This window comes from Symphalangus syndactylus, chromosome 22 (genome assembly GCF_028878055.3).
Source record: "Symphalangus syndactylus isolate Jambi chromosome 22, NHGRI_mSymSyn1-v2.1_pri, whole genome shotgun sequence".
Classification (NCBI taxonomy): domain Eukaryota; kingdom Metazoa; phylum Chordata; class Mammalia; order Primates; family Hylobatidae; genus Symphalangus; species Symphalangus syndactylus.
The window spans coordinates 20457070-20483844 of record NC_072444.2 but is presented as its reverse complement, the minus strand read 5'-3'; the positions used below and the strand labels follow the sequence as shown (position 1 = coordinate 20483844).

The window sequence follows — 26775 nt, the reverse complement described above, 5'->3', positions numbered from 1 at the left end:
TTAAATAAAATACCCCGTGCTAAGCTATATGCCTGGATATGGTGTGGCAGGAACTGCAATGTGCTCACCACAAAGCATTTCTGATTCCTCTTAGGAATATGGCTAAAAGCTATTTCCCATACGGCCATGTGGTCAAGTTCTGGTCCATAGAATTAAGACAGAAAGAAAGCGTGCCACTTTAGGCTTGGCCCATAAAATTATTTCTCTCCTTCCTGGTCCATCAGCTAGAAGGAAATAACTCCAAGGTCCTAGGGGATGCCGGAACCACAAGACAGAAGGGATCTCGGTCCCTGGGTCACCACATAGAAAGCCACCTGCCAGACACCCAACAGGACTTTTCATGAATGAGAAATAAACTTCTATTGTGCTAAGCCTCTGAGGATTCAGGGTTTCACTATCACATTAGCTAGTGTTACCTTAATTACTACCTGCAGTTCAACAGCGGGTAAGTGTTGACTATTATTACTGTTATCATTACTATCATGAGTATTATTGGCTCTTTCTAGTACCCAAGCTAGAACCCTGTGCCTTGTTCTAGATGCTGAGCCATTATTTGGTGACCAAATACAGAGGAGACACCCTTTGTACCCTTCCCTCCCCACTACCGCCCTCCAAACCTGCCTTTTGCCAGGGCTAGCGGCAGGAACTAGCCAAAAAGCCCCTCAAAGATTACTCATTTCAAACATAGCAGCTGCTTTTATCCACTTACCCCTTTGTTATCCTCCTGCTGCTGACTAGAAATTATGACCAAAATATTGAACCAACCACGAGCCAGACCCTGTGCCCAAAACGTTACATCTGTCCCTTACCTGCTTTAACACTCCCGGCACCACCCTACTCACTTTACAGATGACAGCACGAAGTCTCAGCGAAGTTAAATAATTGGCTCCAATGCACCCAGTCACAAAGATCTCAAGTCACAGCCGCCACCTAGGTGTGCCTGATTCCAAAGGGTTTTTGTTTTTTGTTTGTTTGTTTTGTTTTGTTTTTGAGATGGAGTCTCGCTCTGTCACCCAGTCTGGAGTGCAATGGCACTATCTCGGCTCACTGCAACCTCCGCCTCCTGGGCTCAAGCAATTCTCCTGCCTCAGCCTCCTGAGTAGCTGGGATTACAGGTATGCGCCACCATGCCCAGCTCATTTTTGTATTTTTTAGTAGAGATGGGGTTTCACCATGTTGGCCAGGCTGGTCTCAAACTCCTGACCTCAAGTGATCTACCCGCCTCGGCCTCTCAAAGTGCTGGGATTATAGGCATGAGCCACCGCACCCAGCCCAGAGTTTTAAATAATAACAGCAAGCCGGGTGCAGTGACTCACACCTGTGATCCCAACACTTTGGGAGGCCGAGGTAGGAGGACTGCTTGAGCCCAGGAGTTTGAGACCAGCCCTGGCAACATAGTGAGACTCCATCTCTGCCAAAAAAAATACAAGAAATTGGCCTGGCATGGTGGCATGCACCTCCTGTAGTCCCAGTTCCTTGAGAGGCTAAGGCAGGAGGATTGCTTGAGCCTGGAAGGTTGAGGCTGCAATGAGCCGTGGTTGTGTCACTGCACTCTAGCCTGGGTGACAGAGCAAGACTCTGTCTCAAATAAACAAAAACAGTAACAGCAATGACTGCCATCCTGCAGCGCCTGCTGTGTGCCTGGCACCACCCCAGGATGCCGATGTGTATTATATAAGCCACCGCCTGGACTGCTAGATGGTTCCCCAAGGGTCTCTCTGCTTCCCTGCTCATCCCCTCACCCACTCAAGTTTCACACAGTAAAGGGCATACCCCTCCCCTACCCAAAGCCTCTACTAGCCCTTACCGCACCTAAAATAAAGTTCAAAGTCCTTCCACGGCCCACAGGGCCCACTAGATCTGACCCCACTCCACTTCTCCCACCTCATCTCTTCTCTCCCCCTTGCTCATGGCTTTTTTTTTTTTTTGAGGCAGAGTCTTGCTGTGTTGCCCAGGCCTCAGCTGGAGTGCAGTGGTGCACGATCTCAGCCCCTCCTGGGTTCAAGCAATTCTCCTACCTCAGCCTCCCGAGTAGCCAGGATTACAGTCATGCACCACCACACCCAGCTAATTTTTGTATTTTTAGTACAGATGAGGTTTCACCATACTGGCCAGGCTGGTCTTACACTCCTGACCTCAAGTGATCCACCCACCTTGGCTTCCCAAAGTGCTGGGATTACAGGCGTGAGCCACCACACCCGGCTGCTCATGGCCTTCTTGATTCCTCAAACACCAGACATGCACCCACCTCTGGGCCTTTGCCCTGCCATTTTCTCTGCGTGGGACACACTTCCCCCTTCTTTTGCACAGCTGACTCTCGCTTGTTGGCCAGATTTTGGCTCAAAAATACCACCTTCTGAGGGAGCTACCCGACTCTCAGCTAAAGAGGTACCTCCAGTGGCGGTTCCATTTTCTCCAACATGTATGTTGTCTGTCTCCTCCATTTTTTTTTTTTTTTAATTTTTATTTTGAGACAAGGTCTTGCTCTGTTGTCCAGGCTGGAGTGCAGTGGCAAAATCACGGCTCACTGCAGCCTTGACCTCCTGGGCTTAAGGGATCCTCCCACCTCAGCCTCCTGAGTAGCTGGGACCACAGGTGCGTGCCACCATGTCTGGCTAATTTTTTACTTGTTGTAGAGATGAGATGTTGCCCAGGCTAGTCTCCAACTGCTGGGCTCAAGCGGTCCTCCCACCTCAGCCTCCCAAAGTGCCAGGTTGGCTTAGTTCACTGCCACTTTCACAGTGCATGGGCTAAGGCCAAAGCTCCATGAAGAGCTGCTGAATGAATTAATGAATGCTAACAGCCAAGTAATAACATAGGATGTTAAATGGAAAAAGAAATGATTCCAGCCAGGCGTGGTGGCTCACGCTTGTAATCCCAGCACTTTGGGAGGCAGAGGCGGGCGGATCACGGGGTCAGGAGATCGAGACCACGGTGAAACCCCGTCTCCACTAAAAATACAAAAAAATTAGCCGGGTGTGGTGGCGGGCGCCTGTAGTCCCAGCTACTCGGAGAGGCTGAGGCAGGAGAATGGCGTGAACTCGGGAGGTGGAGCTTGCAGTGAGCCGAGATGGCGCCACTGCACTCCAGCCTGGGCGACAGAGCAAGACTCCGTCTCAAAAAAAAAAAAAAAAAAAAAAAAAAGACATTATTCCCCTTGGCTCTGGCTGGGGTCATGTTGGGCCACAGATGGTTGTCAGCCACAGACGGTGATCACGGAAGGACACCAGCGAACACATATCCAGCCAGCATCTGCCGCATCCCAGAAGTTCAGGGTGAAAACCAGGCAGTGACCCCCACAGGGGCCACTTGGGTGGAAAGGGCTGAAAGACTGGGGAGGGGAGGGTTAAGTCAGGGAAATGTGCGCGGGTGGGGAGCCTCGAGATCCACGGGTTGACTCCTGGAGTCTTGCCTGAACCTCGCTGGCCTCTGCTCCCGCCACAAGATCTGTTTACTAAGCACCTGCTGTGAGCCCAGCGAAAGAAAACAGAAATCTCTGTTTTCTGGCGTAAACAGACAGATGGCACCCTGAAGGCCCCCTCCCCAGGGTCCCCATTCCCCAGTCAATCGTCCTCCCGAGGGAGCTGTGACCTGGTCACCAGAGGGGCAGGCATCCGCCCCAGCACGGTCGTTAGGCTTAAGTCTGTAAAAATCAGGAGGGAGCTCGTTCAAAATTCGCACTCCAGAGACGCTGCCGGGCACAGGGGCCTGAGGCCCCATGGTGAGAGGCGCAAGGGGTGCAGGGCCCTATCCCCGCACAGCATCCGGCGGCCCTGCCTCCGTGGCCAGCCCAACTACGCGCTCCAGGCCTCAGTTTCCCCATCCGCACAATGGAGATGCTTCCGACTCGGCAGGGCTGCAATGAAGACGAAACCGGGTCCCACACTAGGAGGGCAGTGCAGGGCGGGGCCCGCACGCAGAAGCTGCAGAGGGCATCTGCGGGGGGTAGAGGCCGTCGCGAGGACCTCCCACGGCCGCCCGCGGAGCGAGGGGACCCCGGCCGGCGGAGGGACGGCTGCGCCCTGCAGGCCGCTGCGCCCGGGCAGGCCCAGTTCTCCTGTCGTGCCCACGGCCCGCGACAATCCGGGCAGGATGGGCGGCAGGACGCGGCGGGGCATCCGCGGAGCCCGTTGGGAACGCTCTCCTGGCCTCCGGCGCCGGGCCGCGGGGGTCGCGGATGCCACTGCACCGCCAGCCCCGGGATGTGGCTCCAGCCCGCCCCCGGCGCGCGGCCTCCTCCGCCGGGAGCGCGTCCGTCCCGCCCCCACGCACGCGCGCGCCCGGGGCCTCCTACCTTCGCGCGCCTTCGCCGCAGCCGCCGCCGCCGCCTAGGCCGAGAGGGCCGGAACGAGCGGGGCGGGGAAAACTGGGGGCGGAGCCTGTGCTGCGCAGGAGCGGGGCGGAGGCTGGGGCGGGGCCGGGGAGGGGGCGGGGCCGGGCGCCGAGGGCAACCCGTCTGCAGCGCTTACATGGGCCGCCCTGGGCGGACACGCCTCGTGCGCCCTCCCTCCTGCCGCCTGGCACCGCCCGGCAAGCCAGGCGCCTCCTACACGCACGAACGTGGATACCAGGCGAACGAAGCACGACCCCCAAGGCCTCGCAGTTGCAAAGTCGCAGCGCAGGATCGAAACCCCGACCCGGCTGCAGAGTCCCCCTGCGGTCTGGCCGGGCCTTAAAGGCCTGAAACTCCTGAGCGCTGACCCATCGTCCAGCCAGACAGAGGGACGTTTCATGCCAGCCCCGTCACAGCCCCCAGCGACGATCCCGAGGCTTCGGTGATTTGACCTGTCGGAGAGAATGCCTTTATTTTCCTGACTGACGTGCAGCCGTGGGGAAGGCACTCTGGCCCCAGTTTGTTCGCGAGACTCAACTAGGCGGCGCGCCTGTCTTGTGTCCTTTCCACTGTGACAGTATGTTCGTTCCACCCTCTCACTGGACTTGGACCTCCTTCTGTTATTGAAGGCATTGGATGAAATCATGCTTTTTTTTTTTTTTAGGGAGTCTTGCTCTATTGCCCAGGCTGGAGTGCAGTGGCATGATCTCGGCTATATGCAACCTCTGCCTCAGCCTCCTGAGTAGCTGGGACTACAGGCGCCCGCCGCCATGCTCGACTAAGTTTTGTATTTTTAGTAGAGACGGGGTTTCACCATATTGGCCAGGCTGGTCTCAAACTGCTGACCTCGCGATCCACCCGCCTCAGCTTCCCGAAGTACTGGGATTACAGGCGTGAGCCACCGCACCTGGCCGAGATCATTCATTTTCAAAGGGAGGGGCAGCTCTGAATCTCCAGGGCTAAAAGAGGGATGTGTTTGCTTTGAAAAAGCATGTTTAAGTTAATGATTTTGTGCTTTTTCCAAACACAGTACACAGAGAGAACGGCCAGCAGGCCCGCGGCCGATGGTTGCTTCTGTGTTTCCTGCGTGGTAGGAGGGAAGAAATGGAAGTTTCATCTTCGTCAAAGAGGAACCTGTTTGTGACATCTGAAACACTGCACTAAAGGCTGCCAGTGTTCCCTTCGGGCTCTGAAACCCGGCCCAGTGCAAGCAAGACTGTGGCCTGGACCAGGGCTGAGAGCTTTGGTCAGGAGAGATTCGGGCCATTCCCTGGGGTTTGGGGTGGAAGGGTGATGTTACCAAGATTGGAAGGAAGGGCACAGTTTCCCTGAGGTGTCCTTGGCCCAACTGTAGGAGGGCTGACTGACATCTGCCAGTATACACAGCCGGCCCCTGGATGCCCAGCATGGCCCAGGTCTGTGTGACCCTGTCTGGAGTCCCCAGACTTGCTATGTCCCTACCTAGGCCCTGGTGGGCTCATGACCTCACCAGTCCAGTTCTGATGCTGCCTGTCCCTGTGAAGCCCACTCCAGTGTTCATATCACCAGGGCTGGGCTCAGGCCTGTGTCCTTGCCCCTCTCTCCAGGGGACCTTGGGTCTCCCTTGGTGACAGTACCTGCACCCTGCGGGCAGCCTGCGCTGGCTGTGAACCACACTGCCGGCTGCTTCCTCTTCTATGTTCCCGCTCTGTCCACAGTCCCCTCTGAACACTCGTGTGAAGCAGGTTCTAGGATCATCTCCATTTTATAGAAGGGGTGATTGAGGATCAGAGACATGCAGTCACTTGCCCAGGGACACACAGCAGGAAGTTCAATGGCTTCCAATCCCATGCTCTTTCCTCTACACCATGCTGCCTCACTTGAAGTTTTAACAGGGGGCAGCAAACACAGCTCCTCCCCCCATGACCCTCTCACTCCCAAAGCCTACAGGACCCTGCTGCAGGGAGGCACATACTTACCTCCTTGGGAGGGGGCCTCCAGCTCCCTTCTCTGTGAACAGCCTAGGTTCCCTGCTGTGCTGAGTCCTTGGCTCTGCTCAGCTCAGCCTGACCGGGCTGCGGTCATTTGAATCCCCAGTGCTGCCGCCCACCGGTCACCCTGTTGTGTCACCAGGTGGTGACTGGCCCAGTGACCCCCAAGACCACTTGCCAGAAAAGAATCATGCAAGGTGCTCACCTGCTCACTGCAGAGGGCTCTAAATCCGCAACTCAGGTAACAGGGAAACAAGTAACTGATTGGAGTTACCACCCTCAGGTTGCTAAGGCGAAGTGCCTGCCAAATCCAGCGGCTCGGCTGGAGTGGACTCTGCCCACCATCAGCAAAACCACATTCACCAGGAGGCTTAGAGGACAGTGCTCTGGTTAACTGGATTTGCTGGGCATCTGAAGGCTAACTTGCAGAGTCTGTCATGCCAGACTTTAATAGTAAAAAGTTAGAAAGACCAAAATGTTCAGCAGTAGGGGACTTGTATAATAAACCATGGGTTATTCATATAATGGGATACTATGATGTCATTCCAAATGCTATAGAAGAACATTCAATGACTGGAGAGATGGTTACGATATATTAAGTGAAAGGTTCAGAAGAGTAATACAGGGATAAGCCCATATTGTAAAAATAATAATGATTTCCTTTTTTTTTTTTCTCGCTGTTGTCACCCAGGCTGGAGTACAATGGCACAATCTCGGCTCACTGCAACCTCTGCCTCCTGGGTTCAAGCGATTTTCTCGCCTCAGCCTCCCGAGTAGCTGGCATTACAGGTGCCCGCCACCACGCCTAGCTAATTTTTGTATTTTTAGTAGAGATGGGGTTTCACCATGTTGGCCAGGCTGGTCTGGAACTCCTGACTTCAAGTGATCCACCCACCTCAGCCTCCGGAAGTGCTGGGATTACAGACACGATCCACCAGCCCAATAATTCACTCCTGACACAATAATTTTTTAAAAAAACATTTTGTAGGCCAGGTGCGGTGGCTCACAGAATACTACATTTGTAGACATTTTGGTGCCTTAATGTCAGCAAGGGTTGCACAAGTTTTGATAGGCATGTATTCCAGAGATGTATAGAAATTCTAGTTACTGGCCGGGCACGGTGGCTCACGCCTGTAATCCCAGCACTTTGGGAGGCCGAGTCAGGTGGATCACGAGGTCAGGAGTTCAGGACCAGCCTGGCCAAGATGATGAAACCCCGTTTCTTTTTTTTTTTTTTTTTTTTTTTGAGACGGAGTCTCGCTCTGTCGCCCAGGCTGGAGTGCAGTGGCGCGATCTCGGCTCACTGCAAGCTCCGCCTCCCGGGTTCACGCCATTCTCCTGCCTCAGCCTCTCCGAGTAGCTGGGACTACAGGCGCCCGCCACCACGCCCGGCTAATTTTTTGTATTTTTAGTAGAGACGGGGTTTCACCGTGGTCTCGATCTCCTGACCTCGTGATCCGCCCGCCTCGGCCTCCCAAAGTGCTGGGATTACAAGCGTGAGCCACCGCGCCCGGCTGAAACCCCGTTTCTACTAAAAATACGAAAATTAGCCGGGTGTGGTGGCGGGCGCCTGTAATTCCAGCTACTCGGGAGGCTGAGGCAGAGAATTTCTTGAACCCGGGAGATGGAGGTAGCAGTGAGCCAAGATTGCGCCACTGCACTCCAGCCTGGGCAACAGAGTGAGACTCCATCTCAAAACAAACAAACAAACAAAAAAACCCAGAAATTCTAGTTACTTATAAATTTTTGGGAAAGAAGCCTGGAACTAGATTCTTGCTTTAGATAATAAAGAAGTCTAATTGCCTCTAAATTCCCCAGATAAAGAGTTTTGCCTCTCGATGGTCTGCTTTACAGCCACCAGGTGATTTTTGCTTGCCTCAGTGAACTTTTAAGCGTAGGATTTTTTTTTTTTTTTGAGATGAGTCTCGCTCTGTTGCCCAGGCTGGAGTGCAGTGGCATGACCTCGGCTCACTGCAACCTCCCCTCCTAGGGTTCTAGCAATTCTCCTACCTCAGCCTCTTGAGTAGCTGGGATTACAGGCACCCACCACCATGCCTGGCTAATTGATTTGTATTTTTAGTAGAGATGGGGTTTCACCATGTTGGCCAGGCTGGTCTCGAACTCCTGACCTCAGGTGATCAACCCGCCTTGGCCTCGCCAAGTGCTAGGACTACAGGCGTGAGCCATCGTGCCCAGCCCTAGGGGTGGGCTTTTTTTTTTTTTTTTGAGACAGGGTTTCACTGTCGCCTGGGCTGGAGTGCATGGAGAGCAGTTGTTCCAGCATAGTGATTACATGGTTTTTATATCATTCCATTTTCTTTCCTTTGTTGGCTTATTAGCTATAACTCTTTCTTTCTTCTGGTCTACCGCTCCCCGACTTCTTTTCCTGCTTTTGCTTTTTCAGTGAGGGCTTCAGGGTTTCCAGAATACACCTTTATCAGTGCCATCTAGTGACATTATACCTCCCCTTCTGGCCGTTATGCTAGTGTGGTCATGTAATTTGATTTTAGACATGTTATAAACCCCAGAATTCATTATTATTGCTTTTGTTTAATCGGTCAAATTGTTTTAAAAGATTTAAATAATAAGAACATAGATATTTAACTGTGTACATACCGATTTCCAGTAGTCTCCATTTCTTTGTGTAGATCCAGATTTCTGTCTGGTATCCTTACCTTTAGGCCTGGAGGACTCCTTTTGCATTTCTTGTAGTGTGGGTTGCTAAATTCTTTCATGTTTTGTATGTCTTTAAATGTCCTTATTTCAGTCACATTCTTGAAAGATTTTTCACTTTGACATAGAATTCTAGGAAAACTTTATTTCTTTCAGTACTTTAGGATGTTGCCACTTTGTTTTTGTAAAACTGGTTGAAAGTGGGCTTCCTGTACTTGTTATATAATTTTTGGAATGTGTAATTAAATTAAAAACATTAAAATGGGCTGGACGAGGTGGTGCATGCCTGTAGTCCCAGCACTTTGGGATGGGGAGATAGGAGGATCGCTTGAGGCCCAGAGTTGCAGGCCAGTATGGGCAAGATTGCAAGACCCTGTCTGTCTCTCTCTCTCACACACACACACACACACACACACACACACACACACACACACATCATGAATGTCTTAGATTCATCTTAAGTTCCACCAACAGGGCACTTGAAGTAAAATGTGCCCAACCTGAGGGTCAAACCTACCTGCTGACATGCAGTTTGTGTTTGTGAGACATTCTCAACAGCATTTGCTTTCCCTAGCATAGTGGTTTTCGTGTTTTCCTCACACCTGAATGTCTTACGTGCAAAACCTGTCAGAAATCATTTCCTTTGCCAAAAGTTCCTTTTTTTTGTATATCAGTTCACCGCAACTTCCACTGTCAATGTAAAGGACATTTGTCATCCAAGAGGTTGGCCTGTTATTATTAATTTTGAATTTTGTCAGTACAAACTGAAGGGAAATTTGTCTTCTTACTTGTAGGAACCTCACAAGACCACCCATCTTATATTCCAGGGAGAATTGCTGTGTATTACATGGACACATAGGTGAGACTGCTGTTCTGACCTGCAGGCCTTGATGCCCTGCATAGGGACACAGAGCACTGGCAAAGCCCTTTCTATACGAAGAGCAAGCATGTTATGTCTACAACCCAACGGCACCAGTTCCAAGTAAAATTTCTACTTGGCTCTACGAGTGCACTGAAAGGAAATCAGGAACTTAACAAAATTTGAGGAAAGAGAAGGTAGTAAAAGCATTTGCTAGCTCTTCCTTTTATCCTTGCTAGGGACAGACTATTGAGAGGGTCTCCAGAACTCCATTCCTCAGAGATCTGGTTTTCCCCGATAGCGTTACTAAGGATGTATCTATTGCTGACCTCACCATCAAGCAAGCAAGTACAGGAAAGCTTACCCTTTTCTTTTAATTTTTTAACCTTATTACTACTACAAGTCACACAGCAGTTCCCCATAGCAGAAGAAATGCGAGACAACAGCATAGCAGCAAAACAACACACGGCCCTTAAACTTAAGAATTAAGCTGGTGTAACAACCAAAACACTTGCTCCACTTTATAAACGTTTTAACCACCGCCCCGCCACAGCCCCATATGCCTTATCCTTTACACGCATGGTCACTTGCCTCGAGCACCACCCCAGCCAATCCCCAATCACCCTGAGCCCTCTCAGCCCTACCACACAGCTAGGACGCTCACGTCCAGCCAGCGGTCCTGGACTGCTCCTACAGCACGGGAAATCCCTCATGGCAGCAGCCCCTGCGCTGCCTCATCTACATAGAAACGCCCTATCGGTGATGTCACCAACAGTAATTTTCCCAGTCCCCTTCTGTTCTTCTGCCCAACCCTCCTCCACTCAGCCCACCAACCCGGTGCCGCAGCCGGTGGGGGAAGTGACTTCCGCCTGTGCCTCCTTTCTGTCCCGCCCTTGTCTTTTGGGGAGGTGCGCCGAGACCCTGCATCTAGTCTCCCCCAAAGAAGCGACTACTTAACCTGTGTCCTGCGGAGGACCCTTCTGGTGACCAGCTGGAAGCCTGTGCTCTCGTCTTCAAATAATGGCTTTTAATTAGCAGACTAGAACGTTTAGGATTACAAAGAAAACCGGTTCCTTTCAAACCTGGTTATCTTTTGTGAAGTAGCATTCCACTTAAAATTGGGAGCCCTTTAATATCAGAGAGAAGTCGTATCTATGAAACTAGAGAAGCTGCTCAGATAACTGCAAACCAGCCATCCTTACTGGTTTTACGAGTAGTAGTGTTATAAAGAAAGTTGTCCAGTTTTATGAGTCTTGTAGGTTTGTTTTTTTGTGTTTCAAATACAGTAGTGTACAAAAAGGAAGCAGAATGTGGTTGCTGTCTCAATGTAATGCTTCGCTGGGCCTGAGAATTTGAATATAAAAGTTCTCTTCTTTCGTCATTCTCCCTTTAGATAAAAAGTCTCTCTTGGCCGGGCGCGGTGGCTCACGATTGTAAGCCCAGCACTTTGGGAGGCTGAGGCGGGCTGATCACGAGGTCAGGAGATCGAGACCACGGTGAAACCCCGTCTCTACTAAAAATAAAAAAAAAATTAGCCTGGCATGGTGGGGAGCGCCTGTAGTCCCAGCTACTCGCAGAGGCTGAGGCAGGAGAATGGCGTGAACCCGGGAGGCGGAGCCTGCAGTGAGCTGAGATTGCGCCACTGCACTCCAGCCTGGGCGACAGAGCGAGACTCCGATTCAAAAAAAAAAAAAAAAGGTCTTTCTTGAAAGCATTGTCGATCAAAAGCTGTGTTGCTCGTTGCCGGAATGGCTCATTCCCAGATAGTCCTGTCCCACACTGGAGGCAGGGGAGGAAAGGAGCCCTCTCACTGAGGAATTTTTAACAGCGCCCGAAAGCTGAATTGGTGTGACATCACAACATGGAAAAAAAAAAATGAGAGAGAGATAGAGAGAGAGAGAGAGATCTCAGCCAATTCTACAGTTGCTGTCACTTGTTGAATCATCTCTAGTCTTCAGAGTACCATGAATTTAGTTTCTCAAAAGAAGTAAAACAATGAGAAATACATAACATTAATAATTTGAGGCCGGGCGCGGTGGCTCACGCCTGTAATCCCAGCACTTTGGGAGGCTGAGGCGGGTGGATCACCAGGTCAGGAGATCGAGACCATCCTGGCTAACACGGTGAAACCCCGTCTCTACTAAAAACATAAAAAAATTAGCCGGGCATGGTGGCGGGCTCCTGTAGTCCCAGCTACTCGGAGAGGCTGAGGCAGGAGAATGGCGTGAACCTGGGAGGCGGAGCTTGCTGTGAGCCGAGATTGCGCCACTGCACTCCAGCCTGGGCGACAGAGTGAGACTCCGTCTCAAAAATAATAATAATAATAATTTGAGTAGTAGAAATATAATGCACAGAAGAATGATCATCACGAAGAGAATCTGTATCCTGGAAGAGTAAGGGAACCTATTCCATTAGGCAGCCAACTGAAAACATCAGGGAAAACATCAAATCCCATTTCTTCTTTAGTGATTTCTTGTAGCCAAGTGGCTTCTTTTCTGATTTTTTCTAGAGAAGATTCTACTGCATGGGAAATATTTATGTATATGCAACAAAAGGTATTTGCCACCACACATGCATCTCCCTGCTCAGCTAAGTATATCACCTAAAGTGATGTGATTATCTAGTACAACCTTAGCCAGTGACTAAATAGCTTTTTATTGAGCTGCAAAAGAGGCCACAGTTTCATCAGCAATGTTTTTTTTTCTTTTTCTTTCAGAGACAGTGTCTGGCTCCGTGGCCCAGGCTGAGTGCAGTGGCGCCATCATAGCTCACTGCAGCCTCAAACTCCTGGGCTTAAGTGATCCTCCTGCCTCAGCCCCTGAGTCACTGGGATTACAGGCCAGAGCCACAATGCCTGGTTTTCATCAGCAATGTTTCCTGAGGTTACAGAAAGATTTGTAATCCTGGGAGGAAACACTCCCTTGAAGGAAGTGTTCTCCCCCCAAAAATGCAAGGAGCTATCTTCTTGATAGCCAGGCACATAATTCTCAGGTTTTGCCCCACAGAATCTCTATCTAAAATAGAGCAGTGGTCATGCCTAGTGAAACGTTTGAGGGAACTCGCCCAATGTTGGGTTTCTTCAGAGCCATATATATAGATATAACCAAACATCCTAAAAGACACTGCCCTTCATCATTGCATGCCATTAGACATTTGTAGGACCATGGATGGTGATCTCCTCCAGACAAAAATAAATGCTGGTGCAGAACAGGTAAGTGTACTATAATTTGAGTACATCAACTTTTGGGCATTTTAAACCATGGGTCAGACATGTTAGAGCAAGAGCCAAGTTGATAGCAAGAGGGAGTGTTTATCTTTTAATTTTCCAATAGCAAAGTGATGTTTGCCACTGTCATTTCAGAATGAGGCGACAATTTGTTGTTGTTGTTTGGTCCTGTGGAGTTTGTCTGTTTGTTTTTGAGACAAGGTCTCCCTGTCACCCAGGCTGGAGTGCAGTGGCATGATCAGGGTTTACTTCTGCCTTGACCTCACGAATTCAAGCAAACCTCCTTACTAATCCTTCCGAGTAGCTGGGACTACAGGCGCATGACCCCACACCCTGGGGTGTGAACTGGGATTTGACGTTTTCAGTTGGCTCCCTAATGGAATAGGCTCCCTTACTCTTGTAGAATACAGATTGTCTTCATGATTATCATTCTCGTGTGCATTATATTTCTACTACCCTGCTAATTTTCCTTTTTTTTTAAAATTTTTATTTTGGAGACTGTCTTGCTCTGTCACCCAGGCTGTACTGCACTGGCAGGATCTCAGCTCACTGCAACCTCCGCCTCCTGGGTTCAAGCGATTCTTTTGCTTCAGCCTCCTGAGTAGCCACCTGACTAATTTTTGTATTTTTAGTACAGACAGGGTTTCACCATGTTGGCAGGTTGGTCTCGAACTCCTGACCTCAAGTGATCCACCCGCCTCGGCCTCCCAAAGTGCTGAGATTACAGGCATGAGCTACCATGCCTGGCTCTCAAACCATTTTAAATAAGCAAAGACAGATTTGTCTGGCTTTTTAGTGCATTGCTGAATTATCCTCCAATCTATATTTTTAGGAAGGACCTGGGGAATGGCAACATGGAGATATTTCACTAAAATATGAACCTTTCATGTTCTGCTTCAGTCTCTTTTTGAAAATCCTTCCAATTTGCCTTTTGCAACCAGTTAGTGGCCTTCCCTTCTTCACCAGCATGTGAATTAATTGATAAAGGTCAGAATATTTGGGCTCAAAGGTTTCAACAGTTAAGTCAAATTTTCTGCCAAAGCCTATAGGATCTCAGAGCCTGCTTTAGAAAGAGAACAGCGAAATGTATTTAAGTTCAGATCAGAGAAGTCCTTTACAATATTCTTAATTCAAGTTTAGGTGAAGCGGTATGTACAATGGTAGGCTCCCCTCTTCCTGTGGGTTTGGGTTTTACCTTGAAAGGGGCTGTCAGAACAGAAGTTTCAGGGAAGGGGCCAGAGCCTTGAGGACTTTCCTCAGGTGATGGTGAGGGAAGAAGAGGCAAGGCAGGACAGGAAGGCTCAGGTAAGAAAGACTATGCAGGTGCAGGGGCAGGAGGAGAAGGAGCAGGTGGAGACGAAAGAGACAAAGCCTCCTCAATATTTCTCAATTCAGAAAATGTGTCAGTTTACCTCCTTCAGCTTCCTTCCTCAATGGAGGCAATTTTCTCAGCTCTTTTAGAAATTTTAGAAATTTAGAAATTTCTAGGTCTCATTGGAAGTAAGTCTCCCATTTAATTTGTCTGGTTCTAAAACCAAATTTCTCTGTTTGTATTTTTATTTTTTTTTTGAGACAAGCTCTCACTACGTCACCCAGACTGGAGTGCAGTGGTGTGATCTTGGCTCACTGTACTCACTGCTTGCTGCATGACAGCCAATAAGTCGAGGGATGAGGTGTAGGGGCAGGGTAGGTGACTTTATTCCAGAGAGCCATCCAACTGAACAGATGGTGAACTAACATCCTAAAGAACCATCTTAAATTAATACGATTTTCAGGCTCCTTGTACGTTAGGGAAGGGAGGAAGAAGGAGGCGGTTGAGGTGAAGAGGTCTGACAATGACAGACATATGGGCTGCAGTGAGAGCCCAAGGGGATGGTGAAAATTCCTTGTCCTTTTTCAGGTCACACTGCTATTATAAATCTTCAACAACCTCCCTATCTTCTCAGGAGTTAGTTTGGGGAAGGGCTTATTATCATCTGTGCTTTAAACGGTAAGCTAAATCCCTCCCATAGATAGCTTGGCCTATGTGCAGAAATAAGAAAAAGCAGTTAGCCTGAAAGATATCACCACAGGGTAGGAAGGGTTAGGAGAAAATGCAGTTAGTCATGCTAGGCATCCTTTTCATTGCTATATATTTAATTTACTTGAACACATAATTTTAATTTTTTATACTTTATTTTTATGTATTTTTTGAGACAGAATCTCACTTTGTTGCCCCCCCAGGCTGGAGTGCAATGTCGCGGTCTTGGCTCAGTGAAACCTCTGCCTCCCGGGTTCAAGCAATTCTCCTGACTCAGCCTTCTGAGTAGCTGGGATTATAGGAGCCCACGACCATGCCTGGCGAATTTTTGTGTTTTTAGTAGACACAGAGTTTCACCTTGTTTGCCAGGCTGGTCTCGAACTCCTGACCTCAGGCTCCCAAAGTGCTGGGATTACAGGCGTGAGCCACCATGCCCAGCCTAACCAAGATTATTAAACCATTCTAATTTGTCAAAAGAGTCACACTGATTTTTAAAAAATAACATAATGGGCCAGGTGCAGTGGCTCACGCCTGTAACCCCAGCACTTTGGGAAGCCATAGCAGGTGGATCACAAGGTCAGGAGTTCTAGACCAGCCTGAACCAACATGGTGAAACCCCGTGTCTACTAAAAATACAAAAATTAGCTGGGTATGGTGGCACAGGCCTGTAATCCCAGCTACTCAGGAGGCTGAGGCAGGAGAATTGCTTGAACCCGGGAGACAGAGGTTGCAGTGAACTGAGACTGTACCACTGCACTCTAGCTTAGGTGACAGAGTGAGACTACGTCTCAAATAAATAAATAAATATAATAATAATAATGGGTGGAGCCAAGATGGCTGAATAGGAACAGCTCCAGTCTACAGCTCCCAGCCTGAGCGACACAGAAGACCAGTGATTTCTGCATTTCTCTTTGAGGTACCGGGTTCATTTCACTAGGGAGTGCCAAACAGTGGGTGCAGGACAGTCGGTGCAGCGCACTGTGCACAAGCCGAAGCAGGGTGAGGCATTGCCTCACTCGGGAAGCGCAAGGGGTCAGGGAGTTCCCTTTCCTAGTCAAAGAAAGGGGTAACAGGCGGCACCTGGAAAATCGGGTCAGTCCCACCCTAATACTGCGCTTTTCCAACGGGCCTGGAAAACGGCACACTGGGAGATTGTGTCCCGCACCTGGCTCGGAGGGTCCTATGCCCACAGAGTCTTGCTGATTGCTAGCACAGCAGTCTGAGATCACGCTGCAAGGCGGCAGCCAGGCTGGGGGAGGGGCGCCCGCCATTGCCCAGGCTTGCTTAGGTAAACAAAGCAGCCAGGAAGCTCGAACTGGGTGGAGCCCACCACAGCTCAAGGAGGCCTGCCTGCCTCTGTAGGCTCCACCTCTGGGGGCAGGGCACAGACAAACAAAAATTCAGCAGGAACCTCTGCAGACTTAAATGTCCCTGTCCGACTGACAGCTTTGAAGAGAGTAGTGGTTCTCCCAGCACGCAGCTGGAGATCTGAGAACGGACAGACTGCCTCCTAAAGTGGGTTCCTGACCCCCGAGCAGCCTAACTGGGAGGCACCCCCCAGTAGGGACAGACTGACACATCACTCGGCCGGGTACTCCTCTGAGACAAAACTTCCAGAGGAACTATCAGACAGCTGAATTTGTGATCTCAGGAAAATCTGCTGTTCTGCAGCCACCGCTGCTGACACCCAGCCAAACAGGGTCTGGAGTGGACCTCTAGAAAACTCCAACAGACCTGCAGCTGAGGGTCCTGTCTGGTTGAAGGAAAACTAACAAACAGAAAGGACATCCACACCAAAAACCCATCTGTACATCACCATCATCAAAGACCAAAAGTAGATAAAACCACAAAGATGGGGAAAAAACAGAGCAGAAAAACTGGAAACCCTAAAAAGCAGAGCACCTCTCCTCCTCCAAAGGAATGCAGTTCCTCACCAGCAATGTAACAAAGCTGGACGGAGAATGACTTTGACGAGTTGAGAGAAGAAGGCTTCAGACGATCAAACTACTCCGAGCTACGGGAGGAAATTCAAAACAATAGCAAAGAAGTTAAAAACTTTGAAAAAAATTAGATGAATGGATAACTAGAATAACCAATGGAGAGAAGGGCTTAAAGGAGCTGACGGAGCTGAAAGCCAAGTTTCGAGAACTACGTGAAGACTGCAGAAGCCTCGATAGACGATGCAATCAACTGGAAGAAAGGGTATCACTGATGGAAGATGAAATGAATGAAATGAAGCGAGAAGGGAAGTTTAGAGAAAAAAGAATAAAAAGAAACGAACAAAGCCTCCAAGAAATTTGGGACTATGTGAAAAGACCAAATCTATGTCTGATTGGTGTACCTGAAAATGACGGGGAGAAAGGAACCAAGTTGGAAAACACTCTTCAGGATATTATCCAGGAGAACTTCCCCAATCTAGCAAGGCAGGCCAACATTCAAATTCAGGAAATACAGAGAACACCACAAAGATACTCCTCGAGAAGAGCAACTCCAAGACACATAATTGTCAGATTCACCAAAGTTGAAATGAAGGAAAAAATGTTAAGGGCAGCCAGAGAGAAAGGTCGGGTTACCCACAAAGGGAAGCCCATCAGACTAACAGCTGATCTCTCGGCAGAAACTCTACAAGCCAGAAGAGAGTGGGGGCTGATATTCAACATTCTTAAAGAAAAGAATTTTCAACCCAGAATTTCCTATCCAGCCAAACTAAGCTTCATAAGTGAAGGAGAAATAAAATACTTTACAGACAAGCAAACGCTGAGTGATTTTGTCACCACCAGGCCTGCCCTAAAAGAGCTCCTGAAGGAAGCACTAAACATGGAAAGGAACAACCGGTACCAGCCACTGCAAAAACATGCCAAATTGTAAAGACCATCGAGGCTAGGAAGAAACTGCATCAACTAGTCAGCAAAATAACCAACTAACATCATAATGACAGGATCAGATTCACACATAACAATATTAACTTTAAATGTAAATGGGCTAAATGCTCCAATTAAAAGACACAGACTGGCAAACTGGATAAGGGGTCAAGACCCATCAGTGTGCTGTATTCAGGAAACCCATCTCACATGCAGAGACACACATAGACTCAAAATAAAGGGATGGAGGAAGATCTGTCAAGCAAATGGAAAACAAAAAAAGGCAGGGGTTGCAATCCTAGTCTCTGATAAAATAGACTTTAAACCAACGAAGATCAAAAGAGACAAAGAAGGCCACTACATAATGGTAAAGGGATCAATTCAACAAGAAGAGCTAACTATCCTAAATATATATGAACCCAACACAGGAGCACCCAGATTCATAAAGCAAGTCCTGAGTGACCTACAAAGGGACTTAAACTCCCACACAATAATAATGGGAGATTTTAACACCCCACTGTCAACATTAGACAGATCAACGAGACAGAAAGTTAACAAGGTTATCCAGGAATTGAACTCAGCTCTGCACAAAGTGGACCTAATAGACTTCTACAGAACTCTCCACCCCAAATCAACAGAATACACATTTTTTTCAGCACCACACCACACCTATTCCAAAATTGACCACATAGTTGGAAGTAAAGCTCTCCTCAGCAAATGTAAAACAACAGAAATGATAACAAACTGTCTCTCAGACCACAGTGCAATCAAACTAGAACTCAGGATTAAGAAACTCACTCAAAACCGCTCAACTACATGGAAACTGAACAACCTGCTCCTGAATGACTATTGGGTACATAATGAAATGAAGGCAGAAATAAAGATGTTCTTTGAAACCAACGAGAACAAAGACACAACATACCAGAATCTCTGGGACACATTCAAAGCAGTGTATAGAGGGAAATTTATAGCACTAAATGCCCACAAGAGAAAGCAGGAAAGATCCAAAATTGACACCCTAACATCACAATTAAAAGAACTAGAAAAGCAAGAGCAAACACATTCAAAAGCTAGCAGAAGGCTAGAAATAACTAAAATCAGAGCAGAACTGAGGGAAATAGACACACAAAAAACCCTTCAAAACATTAATGAATCCAGGAGCTGGTTTTTGGAAAAGATCAACAAAATTGATAGACCACTAGCAAGACTAATAAAGAAGAAAAGAGAAGAATCAAATAGATACAATAAAAAATGAAAAAGGGATTTTCTATACATAGGATCACACCATCTGCAAATTAAGATTATTTTGTTTTCTGTTCAAAAATATTTTTTCTCATGTTTATTTTTGAAAGATAATTTGGCCAGGTGTAGGTGACAGTTTTTCTTTTTTTAAGTACTTTATTGCAAACTTCTTGTTTGTAAAGTTTCCTACGACAAATCTTATGCCATCCTTATATTTAGTGCTCTGTATGTAACATGTTCTTTTCCCTTTTATTACTTATAGGATTTCCTTTTTATCACTGGTTTTGATAGATTTGATTAAGGTGTTCCTTGGTGAAGTTTTCTGCATGTTTCTTGTTCTTAGGATAATCGTATTTCGGTAATATTTGAAGTTTATGGTTTCCATGGAGCTTCTAAATCTTTCATCCAGTATGTTTTAAATATCTTTGTCTCTCTTCTCCACTACCTGCCCTTCAGGGATTCCATTTAGCCCTATACTAGGGCGTTTAAAGTTTTTATGCTGATGGTCTTTTTATGTTTTCAAGTCATTTGTTAATGTGTGTTTCATTTATGTTAGTTTCAACTTCTATTCCTTCTAGTTCAATAATCTCTTCTGCAATGTTTAATCCAGTGCCTTCTTCCATTTCAGACGGTAAATCATAGTTTTTATCTACAGAATTTGATATTTAAAAAATCTTCAACCTCTCCATTTAATTAAAATACAATTATACTAATTGCTCTAATGTCCTTTTCTTCTATTTCCAACGTGTGTGTCAATTTCAACTAGATTATTAGATTCTTCATTACGTGTCATGTTTTCCTGCTTCTTTGGCTGCTTGATATTCTCTTATTTTTATTTATTTATTTTTTTGGGGATGGAGTTTCACTCTCGTTTCCCAGACTGGAGTGCAATTGTGTGATCTCAGCTCACTGCAACCTCCGCCTCCCAGGTACACAAGCGATTCTCCTGTCTCAGCCTCCCAAGTAGCTCAGATTACAGGCATGCACCACCATGCCCGGCTAATTTTTTTGTGCTTAGTAGAGACGGGGCTTCACCATGCTAGTCAGGCTGGTCGTGAACTCCTGACCTCAGGTGATCCACCCGGCTGCTTGATATTCTAAGATTTGATGCTGGAGCTTTGGTGTCAATGCTCAAAAGTGCCCAAAGACACCACTCGACCTCAGTGTCTATGCACCCCCAAGCTTCTGCAACAGGAGAGGTAGAGACAGCAGAGATGAGTGTGCTACAACATGCTGGTAGAGGGTACCCCAATTGTGCTTGGGGCTTCCTATGCCTCATAGAAAAATGTGCCTTCCTTAATTTTTCCCATAAGAACCACCCTACTTCATGCCCTGTCTCTCTCTTCAAATACCAGGACAGCCCTCGGACCAGTCTCAACCACCCAATGGATTGACAAAGGTCCAAATATGATTCAGTGGAGAAGGCATTCTCTTGTCAACAAATTGTGTAGAAGCAACTGGACATGCATATTCCCAAATGAAAAAGATTCACCTGAACCTCAATACTGACTCAAAAACTAACTCAAAATGGATTATGCAACTAAATATAAACTATAAAACTAGAAAAAGAAGAGCAGAAAATATAAGACAAAATCTTCACGACACAGTTAGGCAGTGTTCTTTGTTATCAATAAACACAAACCATTAAAGAAAACATTGATAAATTCAACTTTATAAAAATTTAAAGTTTTTGCTCAACACAAGACAGTATTAAGAGAACAAATATAAGCTGCAGATTGGGAGAAAAGCAGGGGAAATGACAAATGTGACAAAGGGCAAGTGTGATAGTTACTTGCACGTGTCACTGTGACCAAACACCAGGGTGCCAGGACATTCGGCCAAATGTGATTCTGGTTGTGTTCCACAGAGTGTTTCGCATATGATTAACATTGGGACGGGCAGACTAAGTGAAGCAGATTGCCCCCCTTAATGGGGGGGGGACTCATGCAATCAATCAAAGGCCAGGAGAGAATTAAGAGGCCTAATGGGAAACAAATGCTTTCCTGGGTCTCCAGCTTTCCTTCCATCCTGGGAATTTCAGCCTCCATAATCTCAGAAGCAAATTCACATATGTATACACACACATATACATTTCATAGGTATGTGGCTAAGAGTGTATTTTTAAAAGTTCAGCCATGAGATGATTGGTGAAGCCAGCCAATGAATAAGGGTGTGTTCTATTATATGACTCGGTCTTCTTTTGTACACGATTGAAGTTCTGCATTTGAAGTAGGGGGATAGGAGACAGCAAGTCCACCTAGGATGATAACAGCTGAATTTCTCAACAGACACTTCAAAGCCCTAGGAGTTAACTTAGAGTCAAAAATCCCACCCATAACCCTGCCCCCAAACACCAGGGCTAGGGAACACTGTGGCCCCCAGGTGATTTTCTTTAACTGGGTCTGGGAGCCACACAAGGGCAGAGGGAGCAGAGGCCAGGACACCAGGGGGGCCCTGTTCATGACAGAACACAGCTAAAACTATCCTCAGAAAGAGCATGTGGAGAAACACAGATCATGCATGAGACCTGGTGGATTAGAGCACTGGCTACTGGGGAATTGAAAGGAAGGGGCTTCACCGTGCAGAGGACCAGCGGTGCCAGTCTATGAAATGCAGAATTGCTGAGAGATGGGGAGGCATGGACAAAGGAAGCATCCTCTGGAGACTCATGGTGAAGAGAACAAACGAATGAAGTAACTGGCAGAAATTATAGGTCCTGGTAGAACAAAATAGAATCCCACAATGAGAACATACAGCATGTATGTCCCCCAAGGAAGAAAATATCTCCCAAAAACTCAAGAAAAATCATTTTGGGCAAGCACCTTATATCCAGTAATGCGATCCATGTATCAAGACCGTGAGAAAGATTATTAAACATGCTAAACTCAGCGAGACCTGATTCCCTCATGAGGACTCTGTTAAGGATGAGTACCACTCAGCAAGTCATGACTGTGATATTCACTTTTGAATAGCTCATGAGCATTAATATATTTAATTGTGGATCTAAACCAAAAACCAAGGTGCAGGCAAGATGACAACCACAGAATGTCACTGGCATATGTTTAGGTTCAAATACTATTATGAGAAGTGGCAGGTAAAGGAGGTAGGAAAAAGAAAACACATCACGTAATTGACTGTCATATGGAAATATCTGACGTTGAAAGTCATAATTTAAAACGTATAAACCAAATATTAGAAGTATGTCTAGTTCAAAGGGGGGAAAACTATGAAACATTTTTAGTCAATATCAAATATGAGCTACACAACCCTTCCTAAATGCCAAAGGCACACACGGACACACACACACACACACACACACTCTCACAAAGAATACAAATAACTAGAACCAAGAAATGAAGTAAATACATTCTGCTACATATGGTAAACATAGCCTACAATGTGGAAGAGATTAGAAAATAAACAGGGAAATGAAAATGTTTTTATTAATTCGCATCAGTACCCACCAAAACCAATCAGCATAACAAAAGATTACAACACTGAATGTAAAAAACAATCCAACAGTCCAGAGTGATAGGCAAAAGTTTTTCATTGTATAGATTAAAATACCTTTGGACAAAAATTAAAACTCAGGCAGATAATGTTTTTTTTCAACAACAGACACTAGCGAAAACAAAGGCACAGTAAAAATTGAGACAGAAAATTTCCAGTGTAGAGATATGAATATAATAATAGACACAGGCAGGGATGATTAATAAATGATAAAATGTTTAGAGGATGATCATTGGAATACAAGACATTGATACTTTTAAAAACCACTTTCCCAAATACTTCATTATAAGTAAGGTGTCTCTGAAAGGGATAGATCTCTTAGACCCCTCCTTAACCAAGTAACCAGTCCTGATAGCATGATAATGCTGATGGACAAACTAGACCTTCTCTGCCCACATTTGGGCTGAGGTTGGAAACTCACAGTATTGACTCTGCAGTGCTCTTGACAAAACGTTTAGGCTGAATTTAATCATGAAGACATTTTCAGACAACTTCAGAATGTAGACCATTGAGCCAGACAGCTGACCTGTCCTCTAGAAACAAGTCCATGTCACCACAATCAATGACAACAAAAAGATGAGGAAATATTTGGGGTTCAAAATAACTAAAGAAATGTAGCTACATTATCTTTTTACTTTTTTTGAACCCAAAATCTCTCTCCTCCTTTTTGCTGTGTGATTCGTGGTGACGTGGACTGTGTGAAGGAGACAGGTCAGTTGTCCTGCTCAGTGTTCTACATTCTGCAGTTGTCTGGTGATTACCTCCTATGAAACTCAGGCTAAGCGTTTTCTGCAAGAACATGGCATTGTTCATATTCTGCACCGGCAGAGTCCCAGGTGACATGCTGTCCCCTGCCAGTGGCTCCTGACTCCTGTTTCTTACAGGATGGAATTGAAAGGAGCAGGGCTAAGGCCTCTCAATGCTGTTTGTCCATCTAGCTGTGGTCTTCCTAAGTATTGATATCAATTGGAGGCTGAAGGACCATGGCTTCTCCAATCAAAGGAGGCTAGTGGGTTAACAATTGTCAAGAGCAGTCAGTGGCTCTGAAATATAATCCTCAGCCAAGGATCCCTCCTGTGTTACAGATGGATCAGCTAAAACAAACCAACACTGAAGATACAAAGAATGGGGTTAGGCTCATTGAAACCAGGGTGACACCTTTGGATGAGCTAAACACAAAGATGACACTGACCTTGAGCAGATGTAGAAGCTGAGACATGCCTGCAAAATGAAATCCCTGAGGAACTTTGTAGCTACCCAGAGATATCTGGTTCAAATCAGAATGTCTGGCAGATCACTCCCGGCATGTGCTACAGTCATGTGAACGTGTCACACCTAATTTGGGTCCAATGTCTTCAGACTGAGCACAGGTGGCCACTGGCATGGTCTGAGAATAGGAATAGAGCCATGCCCACTTTCCCATCCTATTGAGTTTTACTTTTTGTCCAAAATTATTTTAATGTAGACAATTAAAAACTTTTGTCTGGGCTTCCAAAGGGAACTACAGTTTCATTCAAACCTACATGTGCCTACAGGTCCTGCCTGCAGCAATGACATCTCTCAGCTTAGTAAGGGCTGCTTAGTGTGGGAATATGCCTCCAATCTGGAAGACCAGGTGGTGCCTTATCACCGTCAAAGTAAAAAACCTATTGTCCATGTCAAGGGCCAAGCTGACGTGCTCTTCCTCAAATGAGTAAAAGTCACTTCTGCAGTGATGGAATGAGGCATGTAGTTCAGAGTAAGTTGAAGGAGTTGAATAAAATCTATCCAGTGAGTCCTGCAAGACTTCAGGTTCTTCTGCTTCCATCGGCACCCCATTGAGCCTGGAAAAGGAGACAAAACTAAAGAAGCAGCCAGGGAAAATCAGACACCACAGAGCCCCAACTAGATTTCAGGGGTAACATAAGGAAGTGGTTAAAAAAGGAAAAGGATAGATCCATTAATGAGGTAAAAAAAATATTGCCTTTATGTTGGGATAGAACAGGGCCAGGTAGAAAACAATGAAAGACAAAGACAGACAGAGAGAGAGAGACAGAGACAGAGACAGAGAGAGACAGAGAGAGAGACTGAGAGAGAGAGAGAGTGAGAGAGACAGTAAGCTCAGTGACTTGGCCAGGTGACACACTGATAAGGGAGTAAAAGGACACTCTGAGTTAGTGCTCTCAGTGACACACAGAAAACAGTGATTATGAGAAGAGTGAGCTCAATAGTTTTCCATCAAATGTGCTTAAAATTCCATGCAGTCGCCATAAGGGTACAGCTTCTGAGGTATGGTCAACCTATGGTACATTAGTAAATGATAAGGGGAGGAAGAAATGGAATCCTAAACGTCTACTGCAATGAAAACCAATAGCAATGTCAGTAGCAGTAATTCAGCCTTTGTTGAAAACATGAAATCACACACACGGTTCTCCCTGGATCTCTCGTCTCCAGGTGTTAACACAGAATTAAGCGACCACAATTGTTGAAAGTTACCTGGGGCATGGTGGGTTTTGATCTTCTTCCCCTTCTTGGTACTTTTCAATTTCTGCAATAAATTCAGACATGGACAGACATATTAAGCTGATTCCCCTACACACATAACATTCCACTGTCTAATCCTTACACAGGGACCTCAGGCTTCTCAGTATAAGAATAGGACACTGTGAGAGATGTATTTCAGGAGGCCTGAAGGCTGGTCATGATAGAGATTCCTTGTTTTTTGTCCCAGAAACTAAGGGCAAAGTGTCCCTATTCTGGTAGATCGTTATCCCAATATCATTTGTCCCAAGTTTGTGCAAACGGTTATCCCATATTTTTCCAATCAATTTAAAGCAAATGCCCTCAAATGATTTCTAAGAGAGAAACCGCAATATTCAGCCCTGTCTCATCAAATGCTCAGATTGTTCATTGCTGTGAGGATTTTAGACACTGAAATTAGAGTGAGAAAGGAAATCTACCAACCCTTGAGTCAAAATCATAGTTCTCTGAATTTGTCACATCTGCCCAGGTCCAGTGCCTTGAGAGTACAATCAGAGTGCCACAGGCATGGCCTGAGACTAGGAAGAGAGCCACGCTCACTGACCCATCCCATGTCTGGGCTTCCAGGTAGAACTAGAGTTTCATTCAACCTACATGTGCCTATAGGTCCTCAGTGCAGCAATGACATCTCTCAGCTCAGTAATGGCCTCTTGGAGCAGGAATATGATCTCTATACGGAAAACTCAGTGGATCCTTATCACCTTCATAGAAAGGTACTCACCATCCACATCAAGAGAAAAGCCAATGTGTTCTTCCTCCAATGAGTAAAAGGAACTTCCGTAGGGCTGCCATGAATCAGGCTGTTCTAGATAACTGGAAGGAGTCGAATAACGTCTATCCAGTGAGTCCTGCAAGTCCTCAGGCTCTACTACCTCCAGCAGCTCTCTGCTGAGCCTGGAAAAGTAGAAAAAGTAAAGAATAAGCCAGGGGAAATCAGACACAAAAGAGCCCCAACTAGATTTCATGGGTAGCATAAGGAAGTGGTTAAAAAAGAAAAAGGATACATCCATTAATGAGGTAACAAATTATTGCCTTCAGTCGGGATGGAACAGGGCCAAATAGAAGAGAATGAAAGAGAAAGACAGACAGACAGACAGAGGCAGAGAGACAGAGCTCAGTGAATTGTCCAGGTGACACACTGATGAGGGAGTACAGGACACTCTGAGTTAGTGCCCTCAGGACACACAGCATACAGTGATCATGAAAAGACAGTGCTCAATAATTTTCCATAAAATGTGCTCAAGTTTCCATGCAGTCACCATGAGGATACAGCTTTTGAAGTATGGTCGACCTACAGTAGGTTAGTAAATGATAAGGGGAGGAAGAAACGGAAACCTAAATATCTACTGCAATGAAAACCAACAGCAATGTGAGTAGGAATAATTCAGGCTTGGTTGAAAGGATGTAATTGATAATGTCAGCCTGCCCTGCTTTCCCTGAACCAAGAGTCTCCAGGTGTCAACACAGAATTAGCTGTTGACAATTGCTCAAACTTACCTGGGGCATGGTGGGCCTTGGTCTTCTTCCTCTTCTTGGTCTATTTTAATTCCTGCAATAAATT

General features: G+C 46.6%; 2 protein-coding genes across 2 annotated transcripts in view; both read right to left on the bottom strand.

Annotated features, from left to right (window-relative positions):
* Positions 1-4343, bottom strand: part of CROCC (ciliary rootlet coiled-coil, rootletin) — a 58526-nt gene extending 54183 nt beyond the window's left edge. Inside the window, exon 1 of the mRNA XM_063631766.1 lies at positions 4295-4343. The gene's annotated coding sequence lies outside the window, so the exon portion shown is untranslated. The remainder of the gene's footprint in view (positions 1-4294) is intronic.
* Positions 1-26775, bottom strand: part of LOC129472521 (neuroblastoma breakpoint family member 1-like) — a 705345-nt gene that overhangs the window by 642106 nt on the left and 36464 nt on the right. The window lies entirely within an intron of this gene.